Raw genomic sequence first — 19,421 nt, 5'->3', positions numbered from 1 at the left:
TGTAAACCAGGGCTCCATACCTGGAATAGGGGGAATATATGTAAATACTTCATCTTAATAATGTGGTGTATATAGACTATACATCACAGCCCGGGTCAGATGTATATGATGAGTCGTCAAAAGATTGCAGAATACGTATTCGGAAGAAAAATTGAACTTTTTCATGCTATTCAAAAGGTTTCTCTTTGATAGCGGTACAGAAATACACGATTGGGAACCAGCGATTAGATTTCCAGGTTGAAATGTCTCAAACACCAATTTCTGCTGTGTCTTTCTGTAGATGGTTAGGTTCTGTGGTGTAATGGTTAGCACTTCGGACTCTGAATCCGGGAATCCGAGTTCAATTCTCGGTAGAACCTTGCTGGAACTGTCAATTTTATGTCTTTTAGGCCTGGTTTTCCCTAATTTTTTTAGCCCTGGTTTTCTGTTATAGCTCATTTGAGAAAAAATACATGTTTTTGGATAAGATTTCGAAAAGATCTTTTTTATTGAAATGATAACTTTAGCAGGGAATGGTTTCGATCCATTGATCTCTGGGTTATGGGCCCAGCACGCTTCCACTGCGCCACCCTGCTTGCTACACACTGCTTCTATGCTATGAATATAAAACTTGTGCTATTTCGAATAAGGTAAGAACAGCAAGAAATGTTCTTTTAGGAGAATAGCATCAAACAAGTAGGCACGATCAGGGAGTGTAGCTCAGTGGTAGAGCATTCGACTGCAGATAGAGAGGTCAGTGGTTCAACTCCGCTCGTTCCCTTCTCTTCTCTCAATGAAAAAAAAATCCAACATTTTTATCGTACTAATCCCCGAGCGGGCGCGGAGCGCCGGCGAGGGTACTAATTCCGCTCGGAGATTAGGAATTACACCCGGAACCCGGTAGAACATAGCCGAATCCAAAGTTGTCCAAATTCTTTGTCATGGACGGTCGACGTTTGGTGGTTTTGTAAGTTATGCGCATGCGCGAGTAACGTCTGGTAATCAACGAACGTTCTGATTGGCTAAGACAGAAAGTTTGTATTTCAATGAGAACGTCAGCAATTTAAATTAACTGTCATTTCGTAAACATTTTTGTAAAAGCGTTTCATAAACTTGGTGCAAAGAAAGTAAAACGAGAAGAAACAAGATATATGAAGCATGACAGTTAGCAAAGATGAACGTGGATACGGTCAAGACAAAGCCGTGTAAGAGGAATAATTCATAATCTGCAAACTTATAAATGTTTTCAAAGACAAAGGGTACGTGTTTACTTTGTTTATTTCGTATTTGTTTCGCGATAAGAAAGCCGTATTTGTATACTTTTCAGCTTTGTATGGCGTTTATTTGTAAAATTTTCAGCTTTTTATGCAAACGCATAAACCTGTTAAAGGCTATTACACCTTTGCTTTAACTTCAAAAAGTGTTTTTGAAAGTGTAATTTGAATTTTGGTATCAAAAATACACACTACATTTATAAAGTATAAAACTTTTAGCCGCCGGCGTCGACTGCAATTACAGAATAAAAGAACATTTGAAGTTTTTTCTTTGTCTGTGAAGATTTTGTACTGTTTTAATTGTTTGAAACTTCGATTTTAAACCGTTACTTAATTGCTGGCATGGTATAATGCAGCAAAATTGAACGGGCAATGTTTACACTAGCTTTATGATTATTTTTGTATTGAATGATGGAAACATTAGCTATAATATACTCGGTAAAATATAATAAGACTGATTTGAGTTTTGTGTCATTTCATAATATAAGTTTAGGTCAGTTTAACTCAGGAAATTGTGTATTTGGTTTGAAATAGCGAGGGGTTGCTGCATGCATGTATTTCTAGTTAGTGAATTAAAAAACCCAAATTTATTTTCGCTCCAACAATCGTTTGATTGATAAATAATCCTTGCAGTTTAGTGTTTTTTCAATGATTCTCTAGGACACTGCATGTTCAATAAATTTGTAAAACGGAGTCCATACTTGGAATACAGGGAATATAATTACTTTATCTTAATAATGGGCGTGCATTGATAAACTGTAGAGCCAGGAATTTCTCAGTAATTTTTCTAGGTGTTTATGTCCTGTGGTGTAATGGTTACGACTTCGGGCTCTGTGTAGGATAAATTATATAGTTGCTATAGTTGCCTATATACTTTTGTAAATACAAAAGTATGCAAAAGCCTCATCAGAGAGTTGAACTCTGGACCCCTGGTTTACAAGACCAGTGCTCTAACCACTGAGCTAATGAAGCGTATGTGCAAGCTTAACACGAATATAATTATATGAATACTTTATCTTAATAATGTGCATGCGCGTAGCAAACTACATAGTTATATACTATGAAGCCAACATTCGTCAGTAAATTTGATAGATTTTTAGGGTCTGTGGTGTAATGGTTATCACTTCGGACTCTGACTTCGAGAATCGGGGTTCAATTCTTGGTAGAAACTCTTTGAAAACATTCTTTCTCCGTCTTTATGTATTTTTTTATTTCAGGCTTTCTCTTACAGGTATCTAAGAATATAGCATATGAAAGCTATGCTGCATGGAACGCTCAGAGAGAGTAGCATATAGTGGTAGAGCATCCGACTGCAGGTTGACAGGTCACTGGGTTCGGTAGTTCAACTCCGCTCGCTCTTTCCTGTTCTATAAATTAAAGAAAAATTAAATATTTTTATGGTACCCATTAGTGCATGAAAAATCCCAATTTATTTTCGTGGGAAAAAGCCGTACGTTTGATAAACAATCCATGCAGTTTAGGTTTTTTGAATGACTCTCTCGGACACATGCATGTTCTATATTATATTTGTAAACCAGGGCTCCATACCTGGAATAGGGGGAATCTATGTAAATACTTCATCTTAATAATGTGCGTGTATAGACTATACATCACAGCGCGGGTCAGATGTATATGATGAGTTGTGAAAAGATTGCAGAATACGTATTCGGAAGAAAAATTGAACTTTTTAATGCTATTCAAAAGGTTTCTCTTTGCTAGCCGTACAGAAATACACGATTGGGAACCAGCGGTTAGATCTCCGGGTTGAAATGTCTCAAACACCAATTTCTGCTGTGTCTTTCAGTAGATGGTTAGGTTCTGTGGTGTAATGGTTAGCACTTCGGACTCTGAATCCGGGATTCCGAGTTCAATTCTCGGTAGAACCTTGCTGGAACTGTTAATTTTATGTCTTTATGTAAATTTTTTAGCTCTGGTTTTCTCTTATAGCCCATTTGAGAAAAAATATATGTTTTTGAATAAGATTTCGAAAAGATCTTTTTTATTCAAATGATAACTTTAGCAGGAAATGGTTTCGATCCATTAACCTCTGGGTTATGGGCCCAGCACGCTTCCACTGCGCCACCCTGCTTGCTACACACACCTTCTATGCTATGAATATAAAACTTGTGCTATTTCGAATAAGGTAAGAACAGCAGGAAATGTTCTTTTAGGAGAATAGCATCAAACAGGTATGCACGATCAGGGAGTGTGGCTTAGTGGTAGAGCATTCGACTGCAGATCGAAAGGTCAGTGGTTCAACTCCGCTCGCTCCCTTCTCTTTTATGAATGAAAGAAAAATCCAACATTTTATCGAACTAATTAGTGAATTAAAAAAACCCAATTTATTTTCGTTGCAACAATCCGTTTGATTGATAAATAATCCTTGCAGTTTAGTGTTTTTTCAATGACTCTCTGGGACACATGCATGTTCTATAAATTTGTAAAACGGGAGTCCATACCTGGAATACGGGGAATATAATTACTTTATCTTTATAATGGGCGTGCATAGATATACTGTAGAGCCAGGAATTTCTACTCCGCTCGCTCCTTCTTGTTCTATAAATTAAAGAAAAATTAAATATTTTATGGTACCCATTAGTGCATGAAAAATCCCAATTTATTTTCGTGGGAAACAGCCGTACGTTTGATAAACAATCCATGCAGTTTAGGTTTTTTGAATGACTCTCTGGGACACATGCATGTTGTATATTATATTTGTAAACCAGAGCACCATACCTGGAAAAGGGGAATATAAATTATATAGAAATATTTCATCTTAATAATGCGCGTGTATAGACTATACATCACATTACGGGTCAGATGTGTATGATGAGCTGTCAAGAAAAAAGCAGTGCTAAACTCAAGTTGCAATCTCACGATAAACTTTTTCCATGCAGTATCAATCCTATCAATATACATGCAAGGAGGAGATCTAGTATGCATAAATGTAGACGTTGTAGACCTTATCAATCATCATATACAAGTACTGAACATTAGGAAAATGAATTCGTGCGACTTTTTTATAGTGCGTGGCACATTTTTTATAACTCAAAAATAATTTGTAACTAAAAAAAAAAACACTGTAAAATTTTCGACTATCATATAACCGTATGATTACCATTGCCATCGTCTACAGGATAATCTCATGGACGGTGTTTGTGAAAGCTACTGAATTGATCGACCAAACTTTAACACCAATATTTTTCCTTTTAGGTTTAGCTTGGCAGGAATAACTCTTTTTCGCCGGTGATTCATTTTTCCTTTTTCAGAAGAGTTACCGATTTGCCTTATTAGCTCAGTGGTTAGAGCACTGGTCTCGTAAACCTGGGTTCCGGAGTTCAACTCTCTGATAAGGCTTAATTTTTTTTAACTGTCTATGGTGAGGGTGAGTAAAAGACTTAAATATTTGTGATCATTACGCATTCAATCATCGCCGTGAAAAAATTTACATTCAAAATATGTTTTTTGAAACATTTGTTTATATTTCTATTTGCGCATACTTTTTTTTCAGGCTGCCTCTTTAGCTCAGTTGTTAGAGCACTGGTCGTGTAAACCAGTGGTCCAGAGAATCTCTGACGAGGCTCTTCACATTTTCCGCCTAAACGCAATAAGTATTTGATTTCTATAGTAATTCATTGTATTTTATTGTGTTCTATTGTTATCATCAACCAAGAGCAAAGCTTGTTCATATAGGTAACGTATACCTAACCCTTAAACTTGGGCATGGTAAATAATGAAACTTCTTGTGTAGGCTCATCTTATATAAGTTCTAATTTGAAATAAAAAAGCGTGTAATATCTTATACTGTAGAGCAGGGGCGGATCTAGGATTTTTCGTACCTTAGTCAAAAAGTTTCAAACAAGAAATTCGGGGGGGGAGACGTCGCATTCGTCGGGGGGGGGGGGGGTGCAGATGCAATGTGAATGTTTCGCCAAATATCAGGGCTCATCAGCATGCCTAGGAGAAGCATGATACTACAAAGACATTGTGTGATTCTGACATAGACAGGCATTTTCCATAAGAGCACATGCTGATTGTTTTTATGCCCCAGCAGTAGCCCAGCACCCGCCTTCAAATCTTTGCACTGCTGTAGAAATTGGTGAATTTAGTAGCAATGATGCTTTACATATTGCAAGTAACCATACTTGATTAAATTTACATAGGTGCAACCACAAATATGCTAGTTCGATTGAATATTTTGGTGTTTCTTACATTTACAACACAACAAAATATGATGAAGATCATCCAAACCTTTCTTTGGAGTTAAGTGTGGTTGAATCATGCAATTAAATAGCAATTTACTTCTTTGTTCCTCACAATCAGGATAATTAATAGGTGAAAGTATTCCTATTTAAAATTGAAGCCCATTAAATACAGACCCATTATACAGAGAAAGGATGACGATTTCTTCTCACTGCAATTAAGTATATATAGCTTCCTGTCTTACCAAGTCATATTTCGTACAACCAGTATCTATAAACATCCCTTAGAAACAGACATTGATAAAAGGTTATTGATACTTTTGCTGAAGTATTGATCATGCTCTTCCACAGCAGAAGAAAAACAAGGGTGCTGAGAATAAAAATCAGCATTAAGGAAGAGCTCTATGGAGGTCAAAATTCTCAATAGCTCCATTAAGCTATTGTTACCCACTTCTACTAAGGACACAGAGCTTATATATACAAGCAGTTCCCAGTAGTTTCAGATCTAAGAGAGACTAGGGCATGAATGAAACTTGGTTTTATTACACTTAGGTATATCTTAGTCAGTCACTTAGGTAAAGATGAATAAATATTAACCTAGTAATTGATAGCTTGATAGCAAAAACATCATGTTCCACTTTCATGAACCATTAAGTATGAATAATTGGCAATATAATTATAGAATTATTATATAATAAACTTGTGTTCATTGTTTAAAATGTAATCAGAAAATATGGCCACTTGTATGCTTTACTGCTATGTGTTTTGAATAATTATTTTTGAAATTAAAACACAGTTTAGTGCTCTAAGCTTTACCCTAACACATCGGGTTGTACATTTCACAGAAGGTATTAGGTACACACGAAGTTCACATAATAGTGATATGATAAAACATTATTACACTCCTCGATGGCTCGATTCTTCTTGAAGCGTATGCATACGCCGCAGTTATATGCAAATTAAAGCGAAATCCTATGTAAATTTCAACGTGCAACGTGTAAATTTCTACTTTATAGCTTGTGCAGCTTGACAGTTCTAACACAAATTACACAATCACCAATAAACAAATGCACGAAATCTTTGTAAAATGTTGTTATGTTTACCTTAAGGCTGTACAAAACTTCTTTGGTTGTCTGCCGAACAGACGCCGGGATGTACAATTTCGCAGCAAAATTTCTCATGAGGCAGAAGCTGGTTTTTTTCAGTTCGTTTAATAATTGCTCAGTTGAACGCTTTGCTGCGGCGTCTATTCGCTTCCTCAGATCGGCCTCGATAGTTTTAAGATATTGCCGATCGTCTTTCTCCAAAGCACATCTCACGGCTTTGTAAAGATCTGACATGATTAATAAATAGTTTTGATAATAAATTTTTCTTTTGAGTTTAATAATCGTTCGAGTTTTCGTTGCTGTCAAAACGACGATGACGTCAATCAGAAAGGTCAAGGAAAAAAGGAACCTTGCGGTTTGCACGCTCTCAGGTCAAGGTCAGATCACACTGATCGATCAGAAAAATACAACCAATGAGAATTGAGATAGATTTTGAATTAGCCAATTGAATAGCCCAATTCGAGCCCCTGATAGCTTCACCGATCAGAACTCCCCACAGATCGCGCAAAAAGAGAGACAGCCAATCAGATGACTGGGATTTGATGACGAAGCGAGCAAAATTCATGCATAAGACCGCTTTTCTGCGCGCTCGTGCTTGAAGGCCTGGTCACGGAACTCTTTTAACAACTGGACTGCCAAACATCACCAGTGCCCGATCAGCTCAATACACTGCACGTGTTAGCAACTGGACTGCTACTTCATTCAAACACTTTTCTTCGCAATTTTTACCTTAGTCGCGTGATCGCTCTGATCACCCCTAGATCCGCCCCTGCTGTAGAGAACAACTAATAAAAATAAAAACTTAACGCCCATCACCAAAACTGCTAAGGCTCGAAATCAGAATTAGCAGCCATTGATTGCAGTTGAATTGCTGTCTCGGATATGCTTCTGAATGCTGTGATGCACAATCACTGATGCATGATGTATTTACACGCCCTTTGAACTGCCTGATTTCTATGAATAATCAATTCCTATGATAAAAGCTTCCGCCAACCGTCACAGCAAGTTCAACGAGACCCTTTGCTTTTTTTTCAGTCTTGTTATAATTCCAAAATTCTGCTGGCAATTGAAAAGCAGTTGGGAAGGCGTACTAATTCCAGAGAACCTATTAATATGCCACGACGTAAAATCTGTGGTAAAGTAAACAGGTAAGTTCCAAGCTATCCGTGATAAAGCAAAATAAGCGACTCCTGAGCAATTATGTAGTCGTGGCCGAGTGGTTAAGGCGACAGACTTGAAATCTGTTGGGATATTCCCGCGCAGGTTCAAATCCTGCCGACTACGACTCTTGATAGTCCGAAAGATGTTCATGTAACACGGAGAAATGTTTTGCCACCAGGTGGAATTTCGTTTCAAAACATGCGACATATAGTTTTTTTCAATTTTTTAGAAAATACCAGTCAGAGCAGTTAAAATTGCTAATACTTCATGTGAAATGGTTAATATTATACCCTTTTAACGCAAATTTATGCATTCCATTCGGTTACTAAAAAAAAATGTAAATAAACATGGTGATTGGACTAAAACGTAATTACCTCTTGTCAATGGGACCTCTTTCAGAAATTATTGCTCTTTTATAGGCTTGTTTTCAACAGCAAAATGGGATGTTTTCCGCACGAATTAACGGAAGTCTTTTGAACCTAAGTTTTTCATGTAATATACCGGATTTTTTTAAAATTATACCGAAAGATAATGAACTAATTCCACAGGTGTGGCTTGCAGGTCTAGTGGTATGATTCTCGCTTTGGGTGCGAGAGGTCACGGGTTCGGTTCCCTTGCAAGCCCTGATCACCCTCATAACTTGAAATTTTTGCGCGATTGAGTTTCTTCTTAGCTTTTAAGAAAAAAGCAGTGTTGAACTCAAGTTGCAATCTCTATATAAAAACGTTTCCCATGCAGCATCAATCCTATCAATATACATGCAAGGAGGAGATCTAGTATGCATAAATGTAGACGTTGTAGACTAGACCTCAATCATCATATACAAGTACTGAACATTAGGAAAATGAATTCGTGCGACTTTTTTATAGTGCGTGCACATTTTATAACTCAAAATAATTTGTAACTCAAAAAAAACACTGTAAATTTTCACTATCATATACCGTATGATTACCATTGCCATTGTCTACAGGATAATCTCATGGACGGTGTTTGTGAAAGCTACTGAATTGATCGACCAAACTTTAACACCAATATTTTTCCTTTTAGGTTTAGCTTGGCAGGAATAACTCTTTTTCGCCGGTGATTCATTTTTCCTTTTTCAGAAGAGTTACGGATTTGCCTTATTAGCTCAGTGGTTAGAGCACTGGTCTCGTAAACCAGGGGTCCGGAGTTCAACTCTCTGATAAGGCTTAATTTTTTTTAACTGTCTGTGGTGAGGGTGAGTAAAAGACTTAAATATTTGTGATCATTACGCATTCAATCATCGCCGTGAAAAAATTTACATTCAAAATATGTTTTTTGAAACATTTGTTTATATTTCTATTTGCGCATACTTTTTTTTTCAGGCTGCCTCTTTAGCTCAGTTGTTAGAGCACTGGTCTTGTAAACCAGGGGTCCAGAGTTCGAATCTCTGACGAGGCTCTTCACATTTTCCGCCTAAACGCAATAAGTATTTGATTTCTATAGTAATTCATTGTATTTTATTGTGTTCTATTGTTATCATCAACCAAGAGCAAAGCTTGTTCATATAGGTAACGTATACCTAACCCTTAAACTTGGGCATGGTAAATAATGAAACTTCTTGTGTAGGCTCTTCTTATATAAGTTCTAATTTGAAATAAAAAAGCGTGTAATATCTTATACTGTAGAGAACAACTAATAAAAATAAAAACTTAACGCCCATGACCAAAACTGCTAAGGCTCGAAATCAGAATTAGCAGCCATTGATTGCAGTTGAATTGCTGTCTCGGATATGCTTCTGAATGCTGTGATGCACAATCACTGATGCATGATGTATTTACACGCCCTTTGAACTGCCTGATTTCTATGAATAATCAATTCCTATGATAAAAGCTTCCGCCAACCGTCACAGCAAGTTCAACGAGACCCTTTGCTTTTTTTTCAGTCTTGTTATAATTCCAAAATTCTGCTGGCAATTGAAAAGCAGTTGGGAAGGCGTACTAATTCCAGAGAACCTATTAATATGCCCACGACGTAAAATCTGTGGTAAAGTAAACAGGTAAGTTCCAAGCTATCCGTCATAAAGCAAAATAAGCGACTCCTGAGCAATTATGTAGTCGTGGCCGAGTGGTTAAGGCGACAGACTTGAAATCTGTTGGGATATTCCCGCGCAGGTTCAAATCCTGCCGACTACGACTCTTGATAGTCCGAAAGATGTTCATGTAACACGGAGAAATGTTTTGCCACCAGGTGGAATTTCGTTTCAAAACATTGCGACATAATGTTTTTTTCAATTTTTTAGAAAATACCAGTCAGAGCAGTTAAAATTTCTAATACTTCATGTGAAATGGTTAATATTATACCCTTTTAACGCAAATTTATGCATTCCCATTCGGTTACTAAAAAAAATGTAAATAAACATGGTGATTGGACTAAAACGTAATTACCTCTTGTCAATGGGACCTCTTTCAGAAATTATTCCTCTTTTATAGGCTTGTTTTCAACAGCAAAATGGGATGTTTCCGCACAATTAACGGAGTCTTTTGAACCTTAGTTTTTCATGTAATATACCGAATTTTTTAAAATTATACCGAAAGATAATGAACTAATTCCACAGGTGTGCTTGCTGGTCTAGTGGTATGTTCTCGCTTTGGGTGCGAGAGGTCACGGGTTCGATTCCCGTGCAAGCCCTGATTGCCCTCATACCTTGAAATTTTTGCTCGATTGAGTTTCTTTCTTAGCTTTTAAGAAAAAAAGCAGTGTTGAACTCAAGTTGCAATCTCCTGATAAAACTTTTCCCATGCAGCATCAATCCTATCAATATACATGCAAGGAGGAGATCTAGTATGCATAAATGTAGACGTTGTAGGCATGTCAACAATGAAGACCTTGTCAATCATCATATTAAAGGACTGAACATCAGGAAAATGAATTCGTGCGACTTTTTTATAGTGCGTGGCACATTTTTCACAACTCAAGAATAATTTGTAACTCAAAAATAACACTGTAACATTTTCAACTATCGTATCACCGTATGATTACCATTGCCATCGTCTACAGGATAATCTCATTAACGGTGTTGTGAAAGCCAGAATTGATCGACCAAACTTTAACACTAATATTTTTCCTTTTAGTTTTAGCTTGGCAGGAATAAACGCTGATGACATTTTAACTTTTCAAAAGTATTACGGGTTGCCTTATTAGCTCAGTGGTTAGAGCACTGGTCTCGTAAACCAGGGCCGGAGTTCAACTCTCTGATAAGGCTTGATTTTTTTTAACTGTGTATGGTAAGGGTGAGTAAAAGACTTAAATATTTGTGATCATTACGTATTCAATAATCGCTGTGAAAAAACTTACCTGCAAAATACGTTTTTTGAAACATTTTTTTACATTTCTATTTGCGCATGCGTTTTTTTCCGGGTGCCTCCTTAGCTCAGTGGTTAGAGCACTAGCTGGTCTAGTAAACCAGGGGTTCAGAGTTCGAATCTCTGACGAGGCTTTCCACATTTTCCACTTAATCTTAGACTCTTAGTAAGTATCTACGAACATGAACGAGTTTTTTGAGCGGCTTCTTGTGTATATATATAGCAATACTGAACTATTTTTATGACTTGTTCTTTATAAATTAATATCTATGATAAGTCATTGTGTTTTATTGTGTTCTATTGTTATCATCAACCAATAGCAAAGCTTTTTCATATAGGTAACGTACCTACACCTTAAACTTTGGGATTGTAAATAATGAAACTTCTTGTGTAGCCTCATAGTTCAGCTACGCGGTAAAAATGTTTAGAACTGAATGAAACCAATTCCGTCGTTCTAGACTTTAGGGTTAAAACCTAGTTTCTTATCGTGTTTACTAATAATCGTCTATTTTCTATCATTGCGTTTGTCTGGTCTCGGTACTAACAGTGATTTAAGATTCCTACAAGTCTTTTTTCACTTAGAGTAACTTGGCTTGTAATAAATATGACATGAAAAGATTTTTATATTTTTCCATGCATGCTATACATCGTCTTTATTGTGAGCGATGAAAAAGAACACTTCTCGTGTTCTGTACTTGGCTTGCTGGTCTAGTGGTATGATTCTCGCTTAGGGTGCGAGAGGTCACGGGTTCGATTCCTGTGCAAGCCCTGTTCGCCCCTCTCGCTTGAAAGAGAACGGCCTTTGACAACAAATCGCTGATGGTCTAACTATGTTGTATTTTCTTCAGAAAAAAATGTGGTACGTGTTCTCGTTCAAACATTAGCGAGTTTGAGCAAGGAAACGAAGTACGAAGACGAAGACGTTTTTCGGCCGAGGTAGACTGGGAATAGTGGTCTTCGTCTTAAGTCTTCGTGCAGCGGGATATTTAAATTGAGCAGTTCTGTCACAGTTGTAGCACTACGAACACGATACATATTTTGTAATCATGAACGGAGCTGAATACAAGATGGCTATTTTAGCAATGTTTTCAGAAGATGCTTTGGAAGTGGAAGATGTTATGCTTCTTTACGGTAACATCTCAAACAACATTTATATTCCATACAAGAACTATTCAAGATGTTACTTGAATATATCTTACCTTGAAAACTTCGTTCTGACTGTAAGTGGAAGTTTCGGTAGACGATTCTTGCCTTACAGGTCATATAATAAATAATAAACAAGGACAATGATTATTACTAAATAAACTGAATATGTACGGAGTCAAGGGGAAAGAATTAGGTTGGTTCACAGATTATCTGTTCAATAGGACTCAGACAGTTGAAATCGAGAGCGTTAGATCGAGTCCTAAGCCTATTTGTTGTGGGGTCCCGCAGGGTTCAATCTTGGGTCCGTCTTATTTATTGTTTTCTTTAATGACCTCGTTGAAAACATAAATTGCCATGTTATAAAGTATGCTGATGATACCGTCATATACTACGCAAATAAAGATATTGATGTTGTTGAAAAAGTTTTGAAATTGGAAATGGAAAGCATAGGTAATTATTGCAGAGAAAATGAACTTCTGCTTAACCTCAAGAAAGGTAAGACGGAGGCAATGCTGTCTGGTACTACAAAGCGCGTAAAGCAACACGGTAGAGAGTTCAAGAGCAATTATAATGGTATCTCAATCTCTTTTGTAACAGAGTACGTCTATCTTGGCAATGTCATTGATAGCGCTCTTACGTTACATTCTAATTTTACCCGAGCTTATAAACGCGCAAGCAACCGTCTAAGATTGCTGAAAAGCTTGAGAGAATACCTGGATATCAACGCAGCTACACAGATATTTAACATGATGATACTTCCAATTCTGACCTATGCTGGTCCAGTTAAGCTGACGTATACTCGAACTCAAAAAGAGCGTTTAAAATCTTTGCTAAATAGAGCCAAAATCAAAACAGGAAATGATGCACTTGCGGATATCCATGAAGTCATCCAAAGACAGAACTGTATGTTAGTAAAAAAAGGTATTGAACAGCAAACAAACAGCATGATTTTTAATGATTATTTTGAAACCATTAGTCATTCAAAGGAAACGAGGAATAATAATTATTCATTGCGACTACCTCCAGTAAAGTTAGAGACAGCTAAACAGGGGTTATACTTTGGTGGAGCTAAACTTTATAATAGCCTGCCATTAAAAATAAGAACGGAACCGGAACTTAACAAGTTTAAATCCTTGCTCCCTGACTGTAAGTTTTTATAGACTCTTTTATAGATTCTTAGATTATAGTTTGATTTTAACGAAATAAGTCTTATTTAGGTTTATAGTTATCAGTACAAAATTAATCATCTTTTCAACAGGACAAACAAGGATAGCAGTTTTATTCCTGTGAAACTTAATTGTATACATAGTTGTAAATATACTGATGTTTTTATCCTGTATAAAGATTTTTAATAATAATATTAATAATAATAATAATAATAATGCTATTATGCTCTCAGTTCGATTTTCCTTTCTTTTGTACGTTAGGAGTTAATCATGCATTGATAAACCATATGCATGCATTTACACTGACAACAACGAACTTTGTCAAAATATTCGTCCTAAACCAGGACAACAAGACGAGGACGTTAAACCCTCTTCGCTGACCTTAAACAGAGTATGCGCAAAGGATCCGCAGACGTTAAAAATTGTGAAGTTTGTCTTCGTCTTCGTACTTCGTTGTCTTGCTTAAACTCCCTATTAGATGCACTCTCTCAACTTAATCTAAGTATCAACCTCAAACAAAGATTGTGCCCTAGGATTTTGCATCAATGTAACCACGTATAACTCTTAAACTTGGGCATGGTAAATAATGAAACTTCTTGTGTAGGCTTATCTTATATAAATTCTAATTTGAAATTAAAAAGCGTATAATATATTATACCTTAGAGAATAACTGAAATAAAAACTTAACGCCCATGACCAAAACAGCTCAGGTTCGAAATCGGAATTAGCAGCCATTGATTGCAGTTGAATTGCTATCTCGTATATGCTGCTGAATGCTCAATACCTGATGCATGATCTATTTACACGCTCTGTGAACTACCTGATTTCTATCAGTAATCAATTCCTACGATAAAAGCCTCCGGCGACCGTCACCGCGAGTTCCACGAGACCCTTTACTTCTCAGTCTTATTATAATTCCAAAATTCTGCTGCCAATTGAAAAGCAGTTGGGAAGGCATTATACCAATTCCAGAGAACCTATTAATGTGCCCACGACGTAAAATCTGTGGTAAAATAAACAGGTAAGTTCCAGGCTACTAGTAATAAAGCAAAATAGGTGATTCATCAGCAATTATGTAGTCGTGGCCGAGTGGTTAAGGCGATAGACTTGAAATCTGTTGGGATATCCCCGCGCAGGTTCAAATCCTGCCGACTACGACTCTTGTTATTCCGGAAGATGTTCATATAACACGAGAAATTGCCACTAGGTGGAATTCCGTTTCAAAAAAAAACCAGTCAGAGTAGTTAAAATTTCCAATACCCGATGTGAAATGGTTAATATTATATCCTTTTAACACAAGTGGTAAAATTTATATGCATTCTGATTCGGTTACTAAAATTGTAAATAAACATATGGTGATTGGACTAAAGCAAAATTACCTCTTGTCAAAAGGACCTTTATTTAGAAATTATTGCTCCTTTATTAGGATCTCTATTCTAGGACCTTTATTCTAGGATCTCTCCTATATACAGGGACCTTTATTCAGAAATTATAGGCTCGTTTTCAACAGCAAAATGGGATGTTTTCCGCAAGCACGAATTGACGGAAGTCTCTTAAACCTTAGTTTTTCATGTTATATACCGGAATTTTTTAAATTACCGAAAGATAATGAACGGGTTGGATTCCCGTGCAAGCCCTGATTGCCCTCAAAACTTGAAATTTTTTCGGGATTGAGTTTCTTTCTTTCAAAAAAAAGGCAGTGTTGAACTCAAATTGGAATCTCCCGATAAAACTTTTCCCATGCAGTATCAATCCTCTCAACATACATGCAAGGAGGAGATCTAGTATGCATGAATGTAGACGTTGTCTACATTCGGTCGTAGTCGGCAGGATTTGAACCTGCGCGGAATATCCCAACAGATTTCGAGTCTGTCGCCTTAACCACTCGGCCACGACTACATAATTGTCTTTTGAACCGCAATGATGAAAAAGCACTATAAAACACAAATAAGTATTATGGAAATTGATTTCCAAAAGAACGAATCGTAAACATTGTTCACTATTGTTACAAAAATCCAATCACAAAACTCATTTATATTAGGTAGATACTTATTGAGTTTAAGTGGAAAATGTGAAGAGCCTCGTAAGAGATTCGAACTCCGGACCCCTCGTTTACTAGACCAGTGCTCTAACCACTGAGCTAATGAGGCACATGGAAAAACACTCGTGGTCACTGTTGATATGATTAAATTGATGCAAATTCTTAGCCCACAATGCAACACAGTATTCTTATTAGGTTGATACTTAAATTAAGTTGAGAGAGTGCATCTAATGTTGGAACGGGAACACGTACCACTTTTTTTCACAAGAAAATACAGCTTAGTCATTAACTAGACCATTGGCAAATTGTTGTTAAGGCCGTTCTCTTTGAAGCTAGACGGGCAAACAGGCCATGGTTTATGGGCCCAGCACGCTTCCACTGCCACACCCTGCTTGCTACACACTGCTTCTATGCCATGGATATATACACAGATCTGTATTTTCTTTTAATTAGTTGTGTTTTTCTGAATAAGTTAAGAAAAGCGGGAAATGTTCTTACAGGTATCTAAGAAAATATCAGCGCATGCCGGTATGCACGATCGGGGAGTATAGTTTTTGAGTTCAGGCTTTTCTTCTACACTCCATTTAAGAAAAATTACCTTTCTGAACAAAAAATGACACCTAGAATGTGCACTGAAAAATATGTTTATTGAAATGACAACTTTAGCGGGAAATGGTTTCGATCCATTGACGTCTAGGTAATGGGCCCAGCACGCTTCCACTGCGCCACCCTGCTTGCTACACACTGCTTCTATGCCATGAATATAAAACTTGTGCTATTTCGAATAAGGTAAGAACGGCAGGAAATGTTCTTTCAGGTACCTAGGAGAATAGCATCAGACAGGTATGCACGATCAGGGAGTGTAGCTCAGTGGTAGAGCATTCGACTGCAGATCGAGAGGTCAGTGGTTCAACTCCGCTCGCGTACTAATTAGTGAATTAAAAAACCCAATTTATTTTCGTTGTAACAATCCGTTTGCTTGATAAATAATCCTTGCAGTTTAGTTTTTTTTCAATGACTCTCTGGGACACATGCATGTTCTATAAATTTGTAAAACGGAAGTCCATACCTGGAATACAGGGAATATAATTACTTTATCTTAATAATGTGCGTGTATAGATATACTGTAGAGCCAGGAATTTCTCAGTAATTTTTCTAGGTGTTTATGTCCTGTGGTGTAATGGTTAGCCCTTCGGACTCTGAATACGATTAAATATATAGTTGCCATAGTTAATAGCTATAGTTGCATATAATTTACAAAAGTATGACAACAAGAGCCTCATCAGAGAGTTGAACTCTGGACCCCTGGGGCCGGTTGTTCGAAATGTGGATAAGTCGCTATCCAACGGATAAGTCGCTATCCAACGAATAAGTTTTATCCAGCGTGTGATTTCCGTCGCACGAAGCTTCGATAACTTTATCCAGCGGATAAAAATCGCTATCTACCGGATATCCAAGGTCCGGAGGTGGTTTAAATCCACTATCCAGTGGATAAATTCAAAGATACAAGGTAACACTGTAAACATTTATATAAAATAGGAAATGCCATATTCCTGTTACTGTGTTTCAACAAACTAATACACATCATGATTGTATTCACTATTAAAAATGTTTTCGAAGTGCAATTTGTCGCAGCAGCGTTTCACGTTGCCTACACATTCCCATCCGAGCGGCGATGTTTTGGAGATCCTCGCATTTATAACAGGCGGTAAATTTACTATACGCTTCTAATCAGTTTATAAACGCGAATATGCAAAGAAAGATTCAACCTATTCCAAGGAAACTTGCTAATATCTAAGTAATTTCATTCACGAACATTAAAATAGTGTTCCTAAATTTGCTATGGAACCGAAAGGCAAGCGTTGCAAGGTCAAGGAATAAAATTGCAATGTGTTTGATTAATAAAATCACTATGATGTGAAGTGCAAAGTTCGAGCAAATCACTTGTTCAAGTCTTTTCCATTCAGTAACTATACTCGAGAATTCGTAATGATTATGAATTCAATGTTGTAAATGCTTAGCAACAGCTGACGTTGTGGTACGAAATTTCAGGATAATCCTGTTTTCTTCCGGTAGATTTTACCTTATCTATTGGATAGCTATCCACTTCACTATCCACGCTTCGTGCAACGCGTTTTTATCCAATGGATAACTATCCACTGGATAGCAGATTTATCCGTTGGATAGGACTTATCTGTTGGATAAGTTATCCATCTTTCGAACAACCGGCCCCTGGTTTACAAGACCAGTGCTCTAACCACTGAGCTAATGAAGCGCACGTACAAGCTAACGCGAATATTGTTGCTTAATCTTATAATGTGCACGCATCAAATTATGCTTACAGGGTGTATAAAAAAAAGGTAATCCAACTTTGGCGCGCTATTGTACGTGAACTACTCATTCCAGCAAATGAATTTTTTTCACATTCGGAAAGGTTAGGCTTTTAGTTAACTATCGAATGACATGTTTTTAATACCAAATTATGAAAAAATGAGGAAATAGGAGGCTGATAAAAAGTGTTAGTCAAAATCGCATATTCTCACCTCTGAGAGTTGGGACTAAAACCATTGAAAATTAACTCCCTTTAGGACTTAATTGAAGAATTCTGCTTCCGAATAAACTACCCGCCAATGCATGGTAAGTAGGAATAAATCACATGAGGAGAACATTCCAAGCAATTAATGTGCCGGCGATGTTAACTTTTTATCGATAGAGATGGTGGTCAAGTTGAAGGCATGACGCATAATCTCTTTTTAAAAGTGTGAATGTAAATAATCGCAATAAACATGTTGTAAAACCAGTGCAAGCTGTAACATGTTCGTGATTAATTGTTTTTGTTCTTTTGTTATGCACTGCTTTGATTAGGCTCAAAGGTGAAAATATGCGATTGTGACTAGAGTTTTTTATCAGCCTCGTATGTTCTCATTTTTCACCATTTGGTATTAAAAGCATATCTTTCGATAGATAGAAGCTAGACGAGGTTGGACAAGCGATTAGAAAGTTGTAACGTGAGCTCTCGACTAATGAGATCACCCTATTTTCGCCCTATTTTCCGCTGGGCGACAAAAATACCCTTAGGCATATTGTGTTGTTCTCCTCCACGGCAACCTTTAGCAAAAGGCGAAAGATTTTTTCGTAGGAGAACCAAGGCTTGGATACATCGGTGCTTCTCAGTGCTGTATATACGAAATAGTTTCATTTTTGGAACACGGTAGTCACGGAAGTGCGCGCGCAATGTTATCAATTGTGACGAATATTATTGTTTTTATAATTAGCAGTTGTTCAATCAATTGTGGGGTGTCGTTTGATATTTTAGCGTGATCAATAGCCTTCTGCCTTCTGCCAGGAAAAAGAGCATTGGGAATCCGGATCACGCCTGCTGTTGATCTCGTAAACTTTTGATGAACACCCGCCTGGAAAATCCGGCGGGCGGCAAAAAATACCCTTACCCATTGTGGTTTTCTCCTACACGGAAATCTTTAGTAAAAGGCAAAAGATTTTGTCGTGTAAATGAAGGAGAATCAAGGCTTGGAAACTTCTGTGCTTGTCAGTGCTGTATAAACGAAATAGTTTCTCTTTGGGAACACGGTAGTCACGGAAGTGCGCGCGCAATGTTATCAATTGTGACGAATATTATTGTTTTTATAATTAGCAGTTGCTCAATCAATTGTGGGGTGTCGTTTAATATTTTGGCGTGATCAATAGCCTTCTGCCAGGAAAAAGAGCATTGGGAATCCGGATACCAGCTGTTGATCTCGTACACTTTTGATAAAACCCGCCAGGAAAATCCGGCGGCGACAAAAAATACCCTTACCCATTGTGTTTTCTCCTCCACGGAAATCTTTAGTAAAAGGCGAAAGAGTTTTTTTCGTATAAATGAAGGAGAACCAAGGCTTGGAAACTTCGGTGCTTGTCAGTGATGTATAAACGAAATAGTTTCGCTTTTGGAACACGGTTGTCACGGAAGTGCGCGCGCAATGTTATCAAGTGTGACGAATTAATTGTTTTTATAATTAGCAG

General features: G+C 37.2%; 20 non-coding genes and 1 pseudogene across 20 annotated transcripts; 14 read left to right on the top strand and 7 right to left on the bottom strand.

The window, feature by feature from the left end:
- The first annotated feature begins 287 nt into the window (after window positions 1-287).
- On the top strand, window positions 288-359 carry Trnaq-cug. The gene has a single exon. It is a non-coding gene; the product is annotated as a tRNA-Gln (tRNA).
- A 144-nt stretch (window positions 360-503) lies between these two features.
- Window positions 504-575, bottom strand: Trnam-cau. The gene has a single exon. It is a non-coding gene; the product is annotated as a tRNA-Met (tRNA).
- Window positions 576-688: 113 nt separating this feature from the next.
- Trnac-gca lies at window positions 689-760 on the top strand. Its single transcript has one exon. It is a non-coding gene; the product is annotated as a tRNA-Cys (tRNA).
- A 1,392-nt stretch (window positions 761-2,152) lies between these two features.
- Window positions 2,153-2,225, bottom strand: Trnat-ugu. The gene has a single exon. It is a non-coding gene; the product is annotated as a tRNA-Thr (tRNA).
- An 842-nt stretch (window positions 2,226-3,067) lies between these two features.
- Trnaq-cug lies at window positions 3,068-3,139 on the top strand. Its single transcript has one exon. It is a non-coding gene; the product is annotated as a tRNA-Gln (tRNA).
- Window positions 3,140-3,270: 131 nt separating this feature from the next.
- Window positions 3,271-3,342, bottom strand: Trnam-cau. The gene has a single exon. It is a non-coding gene; the product is annotated as a tRNA-Met (tRNA).
- A 113-nt stretch (window positions 3,343-3,455) lies between these two features.
- Trnac-gca lies at window positions 3,456-3,527 on the top strand. Its single transcript has one exon. It is a non-coding gene; the product is annotated as a tRNA-Cys (tRNA).
- Window positions 3,528-4,537: 1,010 nt separating this feature from the next.
- Window positions 4,538-4,610, top strand: Trnat-cgu. The gene has a single exon. It is a non-coding gene; the product is annotated as a tRNA-Thr (tRNA).
- Window positions 4,611-7,763: 3,153 nt separating this feature from the next.
- Trnas-uga lies at window positions 7,764-7,845 on the top strand. Its single transcript has one exon. It is a non-coding gene; the product is annotated as a tRNA-Ser (tRNA).
- A 995-nt stretch (window positions 7,846-8,840) lies between these two features.
- On the top strand, window positions 8,841-8,913 carry Trnat-cgu. The gene has a single exon. It is a non-coding gene; the product is annotated as a tRNA-Thr (tRNA).
- A 158-nt stretch (window positions 8,914-9,071) lies between these two features.
- On the top strand, window positions 9,072-9,144 carry Trnat-ugu. The gene has a single exon. It is a non-coding gene; the product is annotated as a tRNA-Thr (tRNA).
- A 652-nt stretch (window positions 9,145-9,796) lies between these two features.
- Window positions 9,797-9,878, top strand: Trnas-uga. The gene has a single exon. It is a non-coding gene; the product is annotated as a tRNA-Ser (tRNA).
- A 425-nt stretch (window positions 9,879-10,303) lies between these two features.
- On the top strand, window positions 10,304-10,374 carry Trnap-ugg. Its single transcript has one exon. It is a non-coding gene; the product is annotated as a tRNA-Pro (tRNA).
- Window positions 10,375-10,877: 503 nt separating this feature from the next.
- Window positions 10,878-10,948, top strand: Trnat-cgu. Its single transcript has one exon. It is a non-coding gene; the product is annotated as a tRNA-Thr (tRNA).
- Window positions 10,949-11,745: 797 nt separating this feature from the next.
- On the top strand, window positions 11,746-11,817 carry Trnap-agg. The gene has a single exon. It is a non-coding gene; the product is annotated as a tRNA-Pro (tRNA).
- A 2,618-nt stretch (window positions 11,818-14,435) lies between these two features.
- Trnas-uga lies at window positions 14,436-14,517 on the top strand. Its single transcript has one exon. It is a non-coding gene; the product is annotated as a tRNA-Ser (tRNA).
- A 661-nt stretch (window positions 14,518-15,178) lies between these two features.
- Trnas-cga lies at window positions 15,179-15,259 on the bottom strand. The gene has a single exon. It is a non-coding gene; the product is annotated as a tRNA-Ser (tRNA).
- Window positions 15,260-16,257: 998 nt separating this feature from the next.
- Trnac-gca lies at window positions 16,258-16,329 on the top strand. The gene has a single exon. It is a non-coding gene; the product is annotated as a tRNA-Cys (tRNA).
- A 2,113-nt stretch (window positions 16,330-18,442) lies between these two features.
- On the bottom strand, window positions 18,443-18,554 carry LOC114542330 (annotated as a pseudogene).
- A 256-nt stretch (window positions 18,555-18,810) lies between these two features.
- On the bottom strand, window positions 18,811-18,930 carry LOC114542319. The gene has a single exon (XR_003689594.1). It is a non-coding gene; the product is annotated as a U5 spliceosomal RNA (small nuclear RNA).
- A 246-nt stretch (window positions 18,931-19,176) lies between these two features.
- LOC114542322 lies at window positions 19,177-19,296 on the bottom strand. Its single transcript, XR_003689597.1, has one exon. It is a non-coding gene; the product is annotated as a U5 spliceosomal RNA (small nuclear RNA).
- Between the last annotated feature and the right edge of the window lie 125 nt (window positions 19,297-19,421).

Source organism: Dendronephthya gigantea, unplaced genomic scaffold (genome assembly GCF_004324835.1).
Source record: "Dendronephthya gigantea isolate DGI-Jeju-01 unplaced genomic scaffold, DenGig_1.0 000346F, whole genome shotgun sequence".
NCBI classification, from domain to species: Eukaryota; Metazoa; Cnidaria; class Anthozoa; order Malacalcyonacea; family Nephtheidae; genus Dendronephthya; species Dendronephthya gigantea.
This window is presented reverse-complemented; position numbering and strand designations above follow the sequence as displayed.